This window comes from Ornithodoros turicata, chromosome 6, assembly GCF_037126465.1.
Source record: "Ornithodoros turicata isolate Travis chromosome 6, ASM3712646v1, whole genome shotgun sequence".
NCBI classification, from domain to species: Eukaryota; Metazoa; Arthropoda; class Arachnida; order Ixodida; family Argasidae; genus Ornithodoros; species Ornithodoros turicata.
In genome coordinates, this window is record NC_088206.1 from 55293285 (window position 1) to 55306409 (window position 13125).

Here is a 13125-nt window from a genome sequence, read left to right on the forward strand (position 1 = left end):
TCATCGGACTCAAAATCTGCTCCGACGGACCAGGTCAACTGGCAAAGCCTATAGCCACGGTTCTCAAAAAAATTAAGGAGCTTGAGACTGATAGAAGCTACAGGACTATGCTACCAAGTTTACCCACGGGTAGTATCCCCTGAAAGATACTGCACAGCAGTAGAGGGGCAATCTCAAAAGATTTATCTGTTCAATAGCCTGAGCCCTCAATACTCTGACGTCACAATTTTCGTCACAATGGCTCTCATAGATTTTTTTAAAAAATTGAAATGGAAAATTACGGTCAACACTGAGTCGAAGTGTTCACCAACTGCGCATTGCCAGTCAAGTACGGCGGAAAACTACATTGCATGCGGACAACACTGGGTCTAAAACGAAAGAACTTGGCTATACGTAGTCATCAGTACCAGAAAGTCAGTCGGCAACGTAGATCGATGTTGCTTGACGAATTTGCCGTTAAACTACGCGGTCAACATAAAGTGCCTGTCTGATGCTTTACGGTAGACTCTAAGAAAAGGAGGAGTAAAATGAGGAGTAATTGCAGCTTTTAGTCAGTTATATCCCCCCCCCCCTCCGATTACTTTCCATTTTAGTCCCCTGATCCCAAAGTTTACTCCTCGAGGACTGCAAATAGTCACTGAACTTCGCAAATGGCCTCCTGAATGCCGCAGTCTATACGTAAATATGTGCGCTCGTGAACTTGATGGAATGAGGATATCTAACTTAGCTAACTTGGCAACTTCCCACCAACACAGAGTAGCAAATAGTTAGCTGTTCTTTCTCAGCAAATTGTGCACTATATGCATGTCGCAAGATTCGATACGATGTGACATTCATTTAGTCCCATGCATTTATCCCCGAAAGGGACTAATTTTTGTGGGAATGCATTTAGTCCCCAAAAGGTACTCCTTTTTTATTTTTATTTTTCTTAGAGTGTACCTTTAGCGCTGTAGACGTAGACGGCAACGTGATGAAGAAACCGTGCCGGATAGGTGAATTCAATGAACCGCTGAGCGCCATTGTTGGCCTTGAAGACATAGCAGGAATCAGCCCATAACTCACGAATCATGTATGGGTGGTATATCATTCGGAACAGCATCGCAGAAGCCCAAGCTAGTGAAGTGGTACCCACCCCTTTTACTGACCACTCCCTCGTGTCTGCGTCGGTACGCAGAATGACACCGCAGGAAGAACAATTTACCGAGCAAGAAGGTCTTCTTTCTAAAGGTACGAAATAGCTCCACACGTCGCACAGTTACGAAGAAGTTCTTCCGAAGGACAAGCACAGGGTGCTTACTGGAAGCTGAACGACGGCGTCTGTGGGATGATGACGATTTCTCCCAAAGTATCGAAAGCCGCCTGAAGGAACCCGGGAGAGCGCCAGATGCTGTGTCGTGGAAAGCGTTTAAAGGTAGGCGAGGGGAAGCAGCAACAAAGAAGTGCAAAGAAAAGACGCCTAGCTCAGAGGATGAAAGAGAACGCTTGTAGACACCCTGTTAATGCTTGTACCAGAAGATGAAGCCATGCTAGGCATGTGTACAGAAAGACGTTGGAAGCCGCAAGAAGGATCTTGAAGCACTCATGGATACAGTGTTGCAATGGTGAAGTGCACGGAGGATTTAGGAAAGGTCAGCAAAAAAAGAAAGACGGCACGGAAGAAAACATTTCCAAGGTTGAAAATACTGCGAAAGTGCTCCTTTCATGGGAACACAAAAAGCTATTTTTAATGCTATTTTGAGGAACTGATGATCAGTGTAACACAGCAAAATATTTTCGTGAAATCAGGCAAGCTTGTTACTTATTTCAAGCTCCACAGGAAGTAATTCTAGATGACGTCCCTGCGGATGGTCGCATCATCATCACCACGGGTTGACTAGGGCAGACGGGATGTCGTGAAAGGCAGGATGAAAGAATCAGAGATCAAACGGTTCATTAAGATATCAAAAAAGCAGCTAGGTCGCGATGGTACCGGTTCACTTTTCTACAAATGATATCCGGATCAATCTCCCTCAATTCTAGTAGTCATCCACCAGCTCCCGTGGCATAATGGTTAAGATGATCGCTTTCCACGCCGAGACTGGGAGGTGACACGGGTTCGAATCCTGTCACCGGCTGTGCTGTCAGATTTTCCGTGGGTTTTCCGAAGACATTCCAGACGAATATCGGCACAGTTCCCCTTCAAGTCGGCCCAGGACGCACACTAACCCCCACTCCTTCCTGATGTCCTCTCTCCATCTGCTCACGTCTGTAGACCGCTCATAGCCACAGTTACGTCGCGGCGCTAACACGGAATTTAAAAAAAAATAGTAGCCATCTCCAATGACATCTTCGTTGGGCAACTTCTGTCGTCCACCATGTGTTTAGCACTGCGGGTGATGCTCCGGGTGAGTGCCGCGGGCAAGTAATGGCTTAAGTAAGGGCAAGTAATGGCTAAGTAAGTTTAGTAATGGCAGGTGCACACTTCGCATACACCGAACGTAGCGTTTCCTTTAAAACGTGCTTTAGTAGACACTTTTAGCAGACCGTTGATAACGTGGCTTGCGTCGAACCGTATCAACCTGAACCGATCAATGCATAAGGTTCTGAGTCACGCACCACTGCCATTGGTTCCGATAGGCACGATAACATTATCAACGGTACACTAAAGCTCTCTAGTGTGAGCACACTATGAGATACACAGCGTGAAGGCAGCACGCAGTGTGAACGCGCTGTTTTCTTCCGTATCGCGCGCGCAAGGACGTGTTCACACTGTACGCGCACCCCCTATTGCCTTGCGTACGCAAAGCGATTTCGTACGCACCACCGGCATGCATGGCCGAGCGAGCGGGTTAAGGCGCTCGTTGGTAGTAGCCAAGGTCGTGCTGAAAACTGGGAGGTGGTGGGTTTGAATCCTACCACCGAATGTGCTGCCTGCGGTTTTCCCTGGATTTTCCGAAGACTTTCCAGACGAATGTCGGCACAGTTCCCCCTGAAGTCGGCCCAGGACGCATACTAACCCCCTGTCTCCCACTCCTTCCTGCTGTCCTCTCTCCATCTGTCCACATCTGAACGCCGCTCATAGCCACAGTTGCTTCGCGGCGCTAACACAGAATAAACAAAAATAATAATAATAATAAAGATTTCGTACGCAGCATCAAGAACTATACTAGTATATGAACGTACCAATGTGCGATCCGCAGACCGCATCAATATATATTCCGCCATATTTCAAACTGTGCTCAAGATGCTTTTTCTTTCACCCACACCCGTAAGGACAGAAACATGTACCACGTGCCGTGCGCTGTATTCGACTCATAAATGTAGCGATACGAAACGCAAAAGGGAAGCAAAACAAAGGAAAGAGAGACGACGGTAAAAGGGAAAAAAAAAAAAAAAAAAAAAGGATATATGTAGGATATGGGTGAAGCGATCCGCGACCCAGGAGAGGAAGCCATTGGACTGCCAGTGTTGTGCTCCGCTGTTCTTCCTCTGAGAGTTTCACGGGTATTGCTACAGGGATGGCGATGTAGGAAAAGAGCTATAACGCGAAGCTTTTGGGTCGATTTCTGCTGCAGCAGAAGGTTTTGGCGTCGCCGGCACACTCTCGCGAACGCGATGCAGACAGACGGATCGCTTCCTACACAGTGACAATAGAGGGCAACGCAGCAAAGGAAGGAAGGGTCACGTGACCCGCTCAGCTTAAAGAACGCTCAGGAATGAAGTATAAGCTACAGTATAAACCGGAATATTATGTTTTTCTCGAAATGCATCGGAAAAAGTCGGCCCTCGTATTATATACCGGTCTTTGGCAGAAGAAACCACGAGTGTCACAACAATGGGTGGCGAACGCAGCCCTCCTTATTCTTCTCCTATAGGTTTTCCTCAGACTTTAAAGACACTAGTGCGCACAGTGTACTCCGAGGTAAAAAGGGGTAATCCTAATACTTTGGGTGAATAAATACATTGCCCCAACTGTTGGTCCCCTTCGGGACTAAATGCGTTAAAGTTTATGCGATGGGACGCTTTGCAGTACTGGGCAGTAAATTTCAGGGACTAATATAGGGAGTAATTGCAATTCGGGGGACTAGAAGCTGTAATCACTCCCCAAATTACTCAGTTTTTCCTTAGAGTGTGCCCCAAGACGCGTCACCTTCTTACTGCCTCCTCATCTCCATCTGCCCATGTCTGTACATGGCACGGTGGCACAGTTGCTTCGCGGTGGTAACACGGAAGCAAAAATTGTGACATGAATAGTGTCGTAATAGTGCGTCATTTTGACACACACAAGTCTTACGTATAGTACATATCAGAATATTACCGCACACGACAGTTAAAAGTCCGTGTAAATGAAGTTTAATATGAAATTTAAATTTCGCTGCGCGCTGGTTGCATTGTGGTTAGGACGATCGCTTTCCACGCCGAGACTGGGAGGGGACGCGGGTTCGAATCCCCACACCGGCTCTGCTGTCTGATGTTTTCCCTGGTTTTCCGGCAGACTTTTCCGGCTCAGACGAATGTCGGCACGGTTCCGCCTGCACTCTAAAAACTGAACTTCACCGCAGAGCACGCTCTGCGCCAACCATTGCCACGGATGATAGGGTTATCGCTTCTGATTCCAAGAGAGAGGGGGCGTACGCCTTTTTGTGTCAATTTGGATGTATCATAATTGACACAAAAAGGCGTACGCCTCCCTCTGTCCTCGAATCAGAAGCGATAAATCTATCATTCGTGTCAATGGTTCGCGCAGAGCATGCTGTGCGGTGAAGTTATGCTTTTAGAGTGTGAAGTAGGCCAGGACGCATACTAACGCCCCTGTCTTCCACTCTTTCCTGCTGTTCTCTGTCCACGTCTGTACGCCCCTCATATACTACGGTTGCTTCGCGTCGCTAGCTCGGGCTGAAAAAGAGTATAACTTTATCCCCTTTGTTGTGTTAAGCTGATATAATTTGCTATAGTTTCATACGTCTACACTCTTAAAAATGAACTTCACCGCATAGCACGCTCCTAGCCAACCATCATCTCAAATGATATCGTTATCTGCCCTGATTTGTTGAAAATGGGAGGCGTACGCCTTTTCTGTGACAATTATGAACAGCATAAGTGTCACAAAAAAGGTGTACGCCTACCGTTTCCATCAAATCAGGGCAGATAACGATATCATTTGAGATGATGGTTGGCTAGGAGCGTGCTATGCGGTGAAGTTCATTTTTAAGAGTGTATAGTGATACCAAGCATTACTGCGCTACATTAGCAGGTAAACAAGAGTTAGCAATGATAGGAGATCTGTGTATTTCATATGTTTTGTGCTTTTGTTGTCAGATAAAGTTTGGTCAATATTCTTACCCCAACAATGTTTGTAAAAAATATAAAGCTATTTCATTCTGGCCATAAAGTATGTTATATATAGTCCAGCCTCTCCTCCACTAAACCTGTCTATAACATTACTTTGTTAAATGGGACTGCATTGCAGGTACTGGGATACAAATACTGCTTAGTGATACCCCATTTTACTGCTTTATAGGGTGGTGGTAATGGTGGAACTGCTTACCGTAGTGGGTCACACTTAGGCGGGCAACGCCCCGACTATCGCAGGGGGGGGGGGGGGCGGTCCTACGTCCTGGGCCGACTTCACAGGGAACTGTGCCCACGTTTGTGTTAAAGCGTCTGAGGAAAACCCAGGCAAGACACCTAGACAGCAGAGCCGACGCACGGATTCGAATGGTCAACTCCCGCTGCTCTAGGGGATGAAATTGTGCTGCATTGGCCTGCAAAGCACGTTCCCTTGAGAAGTCGCGAAATCACAAATATCATCACCGCAGCAGCGAGTAAAACGTCGATGGCACTTTCCGGTAAAAACACGCGCATCCTAATTAAATGAAATTCTTCGCAAAAAAGAGAACACTGCGTTTCTGGCAGCCCAGCATCAACGAGAGCCGGAAATAAAATATTTTTCGAGCAACGACTCGCATTCCAATATACGGTATTGGAACGCGGTATTAGTACCCCATAAAAATGCAAATTTTTCCGCCGGGTCTTTTCAAGTCTCGTTTTACGAGGGCCCGCCATCACCTGTTTAGCCTTGCTAATTAGCGACGGCGAATCAGGAATCGACACATTTGCATAACGCTGTTCGCAACCGTGAAACGCGCGAGCCAGCATGTGTTTCGTAGCGTTGAAATTGCTCGGGCCCGTTCGAAAGCTCCTTTGCACGCCGGCTTTCCCCGCTGATCCTCGGTGGAGAGATCAATACACCTTGCTTGAAGATAAGTTCGCGTGTCTGATCTCACCTGTCTAGTTAGGGCTCATTTTACGAGGTACGTTGCAGATAATACGAGGTTGGATTCGAACTGGACTAACGTCTGTCGCGGACGAAGGTGCGAATTAGCTTCCAATTAGGAGAACGCTTTCACGTGTGCAGCGACATCGCCGAAGGGACCTGGCGAAATTTAATGGATTGATTAACTGGAAACTCCAACCTAGATTTTTTTTTAAATCTTCCATCGCCATTAGATGTTTAGATGACACTCGGGAAGGTGGTTATATGGAGGGTATATGGAACTTACCTCAGGGTATTTTGGACATGGATGCTACAGCCCGCCCCTACATTCTAAAAACAGAACTTCATCGCATAACACGCTGTGCGCCAACCATTGCCACACTCTTAAAACAAAGCTTCACCACATTGCACGCCGAAGGCCAACCGTTGCACAGAGTGATACCTCTATCATTCTTGATTTGTGGAAAGCGCGGGGCGTACGCCTTTTTGTGACAATTAACATTTCTGTATAGGTGTCACAAAAAGGCGTACGCATCCCGTTTTCAACAAATCATGGGAGAGAACGATGTCATTCGGGATGATGGTTGGCTAGTAGCGTGCTATGTGGTGAAGTACATTTTTAAGAGTGTACGCTGTTAAAACAGAACTTCACCGCATAGCCACCACCACCACCCACCACCACCACATTTTTAAGAGTGCACGGTTGAGAGGGTTATCGCTCCTGATTCTTATTGAGAGGAAGGCGTGCGCCTTTTTGTGTCAGTTATTACTACACTCTTAAAAGTGAGCTTCACCGCATAGCACGCTCCTAGCCAACCATCATCTCGAATGATATCGTTATCTGCCCTGATTTGTTGAAAACGGGAGGCGTACGCCTATTTTGTGACAAATATGAACAGCATAAGTGTCACAAAAAAGGCGTACGCCCCCCGTTTTCAACAAATCAGGACAGATAACGATATCATTCGAGATTATGGTTGGCTAGGAGCGTGCTATGCGGTGAAGTTCATTTTTAAGAGTGTACGCTGTTAAAACAGAACTTCACCGCATAGCACGCTCCTAGCCAACCATCATTCCGAATGATATTATTCTGTGTCCTGATTTGTTCAAAACCGCCTATCCCAGACGTCTAAACCAAGCGCCCATCTGGGACATGCATAATGTGCCCCAAATAGGCGACTCCTCCCATTTTCAACAAATCAATACACATAATGATATCATTCGGAATGATGGTTGGCTATGAGCATGCTATGTGGTGAAGTTCTGTTTTAACAGTGTAGAGAGAGGATTCTTAGGCACTAACAGGTAGCGCTCTTCGTCGCATAAATCGTTCTAGGCCAACCAACCTTCAGAACCGTATCGTTCTATCTTCCGATTGGAAGAAAAGTTGATGCATAAAAAGGTGTGCGCCCACTTTGTCAGTTTATCGGGAGACAGAGCGATAACATCCGCGATGATGATTGGCATACTGCGTGCTATGCGTTCAAGAGCGCCCCCTGCTTGTGGCTAAAAATCCGCTCTCTTGTTATTACATATCCAAATTGACACAGAAAGGCGTACGCCCCCTCTCTCTTCGAGTCAGAAGCGATATCCCTATCATTCTTGGCAATGGTTTGCGCACAACGTGCTATACGGTGAAGCTCTGTTTTTAGAGCGCATGTGCTGACGACCAATCAAAGTGAGTTGATTGTTCCTGCAGCCAACTAATCACGGGCCTTCTCATTCTGCCGTTCCCCGCCGCTATCGACCTCTACTGGCTTTCACGGCCGCCGCCAAGCTATTGTAAAATTCCAAAATAATTATAACTACAGAGAGCTTTGGCAAAAATAGGGAACCATTTGATGCATCGCATTCGCTCAAAGGCCTGGCACGCACATTCACTGAGCGTACAAAGCACCATTGCGTTGCGTTTGCTGATAGAGTGAACTTCACCGCACGACATGCTCCTAGCCAGTCATTATCCCAGATGATATACACGAACGCTTACGTGTGCGTCTACCTACAACTTACGTAAGCGCTCGTGTACGTCTCGTCCCTCATCTATCTCGTGCTGATTGTGTTCACAACTAGTGTGCTTTCGAATTGATCATGCTGAGTGAAGTTGCGAAAGTTCACTGCAGACTATAAGACAGGATTTGTGCGATTGTTATAGTACATACAGCGTACATTATAGCGTAGCGTAGCGTAGTACATTATAGCGTTATTATGCAAGTTTTTTTTTTTTTTTTTTCAAGACTGGTCTCATTTCGAGACCCATTGTAAAAGCAGCGTCTGTCTGCGACGGCACGTCAACATCTCATGCTACGACGAAACAACAAACCTTTCTATAGTAAACGGGGAAGAACTCATATACATCGTACATATACACATGCAGGGGTAGTGATAATGAACTGGTCGAACGTTTCACAGGCACGCAGAGCGTGGTTCCTGCAGACTCGTCTTCGCTTCTTTCAATCTGTCTTCCATCTCTCGTCTCTTCGCGTGTGTGTGTGTTTTCTGCTGCTCCCCGTACTCAGGGAATATGTTGCATACATGTCCGTTTTTTTTAAGTTGCTTGCCTATTTAAGAGGTGCAAGGTTTACATTAGTGAGTTTGTACAGAGAGAGGTCACATAGTTGAGACTAGTTGTTTTAAGAGTGAAGCTAGCTTGCCTCCTACTCCTGCGTTCAATTTCCCAAGTTCATACACGATTTGCACTGCATACTAATAATGATTGATTCGATTAACTTCGCTTGCATCGTATATAGCCACATATCGTCCTATACTTGTGTACAGTAAATAGGTATATATATAGTAGGTGTATATACGTGTATACAGGGTGTCCCAGAAAACGTGTCACTGAATTATAATAAAAAAACTACATCACCTAGAGTCATGCGGTCAATGGCATTTGTTCTTACTGGGTTTTTGCCACCTCCTCATGTGAATCTCGTGTAACGTAAGTTTAATTATGTATATTTTTGCGAGCTTAAGTCGGAAATTTGCCTAGTAAAGGTCACATTTTTACCCCACCAATGTTAAGAGCGTGTCTAATTTAGTCAAAGTAATGATAATTGGAAGGGATATTCAGGAGCGATCCCATCTGAAAAAATAGCCGACCATCATGCTCTACGGAAGTCGCACAGAATAGCGCACGATGAATTTTTCAGCGCAATCTTCGTCAGTCCGACGAAAGGAGGTTGGAAACCCAGCCCTCCCCGACATCGCAGAAGGAGATAAAACAGGAACGGCTTATCACGTCCGACTTTCGCTGGGATAATGCTTTCCCTCTCCCAATTTTAGGAACTGTTACTTTTTTTACTATTACTCTGTGGGCAGGCTTCGGAACCTCCTTTCGTCGCACTGAGAGCGATTGCGCTCAAAAAGCCATTGCGCGCTATGGTTCGGTGCTCCGAAAAGCATGATATTCGGCTATTTTTTCCGGTGGGATAGCTCGTGAATATCACTGTGAATTATCATGAATTTGAGTGAATTCGGCACGCTGTTCATATTGGTGGGGTAAAAAAGTGACCTTTACTTGGCAAATTTCCGAGTTCAGTTCTCAAATATTTACATAATTAAACTTGGAGTACATGACATTCACATTAGGAGGTGGCAAAAACCTAATAAGAACAAATGCTGTTGACCGCGTGATTCTAGGTGGCGTAGTTTTTTTTTATTATAATTCAATGACACGTTTTCTGGGACACCCTGTATACAGTAAATAAGTAGAGAAAACAATCTATGCGATAATTATTTTCGCGTAACTTTCTTTCATATACAGGGTGTCTCAGATAAATCCCCGGGTCGAATAATTTGAGAACGGCGCCACCTATCGGGAAACTTTATTTTTTGTAAGCATCTCTGACGTATCGTCCATTAGCCATGAAGCGTGAAATTGATATGCGCACGCTCATTAATTAGCTGAAAATAAAAATCAATTCCCCGAAAATGAAAACTTTCAAAGTACGCGTGAGACGGTGTCGCGACATCTACTACACCACTGGGGATCTTGGGTACATACCTCTCCGAGAAAAAAAAATCATCGGGTCTTGTCATTTTTGCAGTAATTAATTGTTTCGGATTACATATTTTCCTCGCGTAGGAGCGCAAAAAGAAGCCTTTTCACAGCGCTATCCGCCTCGGAATTATGTGTTCTTCCGCATGTTTGGCAACAGGGTGTGCTGATAGCAAAGTAACAGCCTCAAGACCAACTTCGCCAGTCTTTCGTTCCTGTTTATCTGATTGACGCGTAGCCCTCGCTCTCATGCCGCCTCGTAGGCACGATAGCGTGCTTTTGTCGGCACAACAAGAAGTTCCAGGCAGTACAATGCAGTGAAAGTCAGGCTTGTCTTGCAAACGATGTGCCGATATCGCTAAGGTATGTACACAGTGTAATTGACCTTGAACCCGACCTGTCAGCACCTGACTTTGCACATCGCACTGCTAGGGATAGGAATTAGGATCAGGGATGGGCAGTAATAGTAATACTTTGTATTATAATACTATTACTGTAATACTTTTGAGTATTTGTATTATGTATTATAATACTCATTTTTGAAATGTATTTGTATCTGTATTATAATACACAAAACGAGGTATTCCATGTATTATAATACTTTTGAAGGTGTAATACTTTCCCAGAGGTCGTAAGTTCGACCTGCAAAGTGTCACCCGTGCATTTTATCAGTAATTTTTCGGGTCCCACAAACATTTGAACAGGAACAAGGCTCCTATTACAGTGTTCCCATGCCCCAAATTATCCCAAAGCAAGTGACTTTGGGGCCAGAAGTGGAGGAGGAGGAGGGAGGAGTGTCGTTGGGAGGAACCCGAGAGGTCTGCCTGCCTGATTAGGCGGCATGTTTCTCGGGAAGGGAAAGGTGGTGGAGAGGAGGAGAGGAAAGGGTGAAGTGGAAGACCGAGCGGAATCCGCTCGGGGGGAGGATAGCTGCGTTCATGGGCCGACTTCAGGGGAACTGTGCCGGCATACGCCTATTACACATCTGAGGGAAACCCAGGAAAAACCCCAGACGGCACAGCCGGCCCGCGGATTCGAACCGCGGACCTCCCAGTCTCCAAGCGCACGCGTTACCGCTGCGCCACCGGAGCTGGTGGGGCCAGAAGTTACTGGAGGTTTCCTCGCATTCCTTCTACTTCAGAATTCGTAAGGATGAGTCATACCAGTACAAGCCCTTTGTCTTATGAAAGAGTGCGTCCAGTGCAGCCAGTCACCCCTGTACGTGGTTGCACTATGGGCAGTCACAGGTTTTTGAACGGCCCACATTTTATTGTCCAGAGTGGGTGAAATCAGGGCTCTGCCACAGTGAGAGCAAGTTGTTCACTGCGATCGAATTGATCAGCGCTATCTGATCTTATTCGGAAAGATCTTGCCATGTGCAAAAATGTAAGCGTGAATAAAACGTCATTGGAGAATGATTATCTCGATAAGTAATGGGCATATATCTAAGTAATTCTTCTGTTCTTTTCCTTTTTTTCTTCCCAAGTTAAGTATATTACAAGCGTATTACAAGTATTACTCGTGTAATACACAGAAGTATTAGTATTATGTATTATAATACTCATCTTTGAAATGTATTTGTATCTGTATTATAATACAGATTTCTAGGAAGTATTATGTATTAGTATTATAATACAAAATATGAGTATTACTGCCCATCCCTGATTAGGATGAATCCCAGTTTATCGCACATGGGACAATGATATGTCTTCTGCTTTTTATTTGGCGCAACTTCGGATTGGAGTTAATAAAAGCCTTAGAATTTTGCGCCATGTCAGTACTGTCAAGAGATGGGTTCATACTTCAACTAATGGGCCCGATACGCGCCATCGAATGGCGAAGTGGGTCTTCAGTTGAGGCTGTTACTTTTCTATCAGTACACCCTCTTGCCAAACATGCGGAAGAACACGTAATTCCGAGGCGGATAGCGCTGTGAAAAAGATTCTTTTTGCGCTCCTACGCGAGGAAAATATGTACTCCGAAACCAATTAATTACGTGTACTCGCAAAAATTAATAGACCACATGATGTTTTTTCTTTTTCTTTTTTTCTCGAAGGGGTATGCACTCAAGATCCCCAATGGTGTAATAGACGTCGCGATACCGTCTCACGCGTACTTTGAAAGTTGTCATTTTCGGGTAATTGATATTTATTTTTAGCTAATTAACGAGCATGCGCGTATCAATTTCACGCTGCATGGTTAATGGACGATACGTCAGAGATGCTTACGAAAAAGAAAGTTTCTCGATAGGTTTCCCGTTCTCACTCATCCCGAGATTTATCTTGAGAAACCCAGTATACCCTCGCATGATGCACTACGTCGTTCATAGTCGCCATGATTCTCAGCCACATATCGTAGGTTTTTATGCGATGAAGCAGGCGCCGACTAAAAAGAAGGAATATTCTTTTGTCTCGCGCATTCTTTAACCCAGATTTACCCCCGCAGCACTGTTATGTAACGCATACAACACACTAAAGTATAAGCTCGATTTGTTCTTTTTCTTTCTTTCTTTCTTTTATTGTCGCTCACGTATTTGCATTTCTGTATTTCCATTTTTATCCTATCTCTTTGGAGCTGACGACGAGGCAGCCGGGCCTGACGGCGGCGCATGCAGCCGATGCTTGAGTGCCTCGCTATGGAAGAAGGGCTTGGAATTGCGTCCTGTTGCTGGTGGTGTTTTTCTCTGACACGATTGAGCTAACTTTGCTCGTTGCGACGGAAAAGTGCGCCCTGAACGCATATCACAGTCGTCTTGTGACAGTTTTGAAAAGATTTGACGTGCGCCGACTTCTGCGAAGGCTTCTCGAGAGGAACGACGGGAATGCAATTACATAGTGCCGACGGTTCCTTTTGCTTGTCTTACCACCGCTCA

The 13125-nt window shown here is 45.5% G+C and overlaps 1 protein-coding gene across 6 annotated transcripts in view; it reads left to right on the forward strand.

The window, feature by feature from the left end:
- Positions 1–13125, forward strand: part of LOC135396744 (muscarinic acetylcholine receptor DM1-like) — a 492974-nt gene that overhangs the window by 350674 nt on the left and 129175 nt on the right. The window contains exon 1 of one of the 6 annotated variants that reach the window (XM_064627890.1): positions 6167–6293. The exons of the other annotated variants lie outside the window; for them this stretch is intronic. The gene's annotated coding sequence lies outside the window, so the exon portion shown is untranslated. Of the gene's footprint in view, positions 1–6166; positions 6294–13125 lie in introns of those variants that run through there. 6 annotated transcript variants of the gene reach the window in all.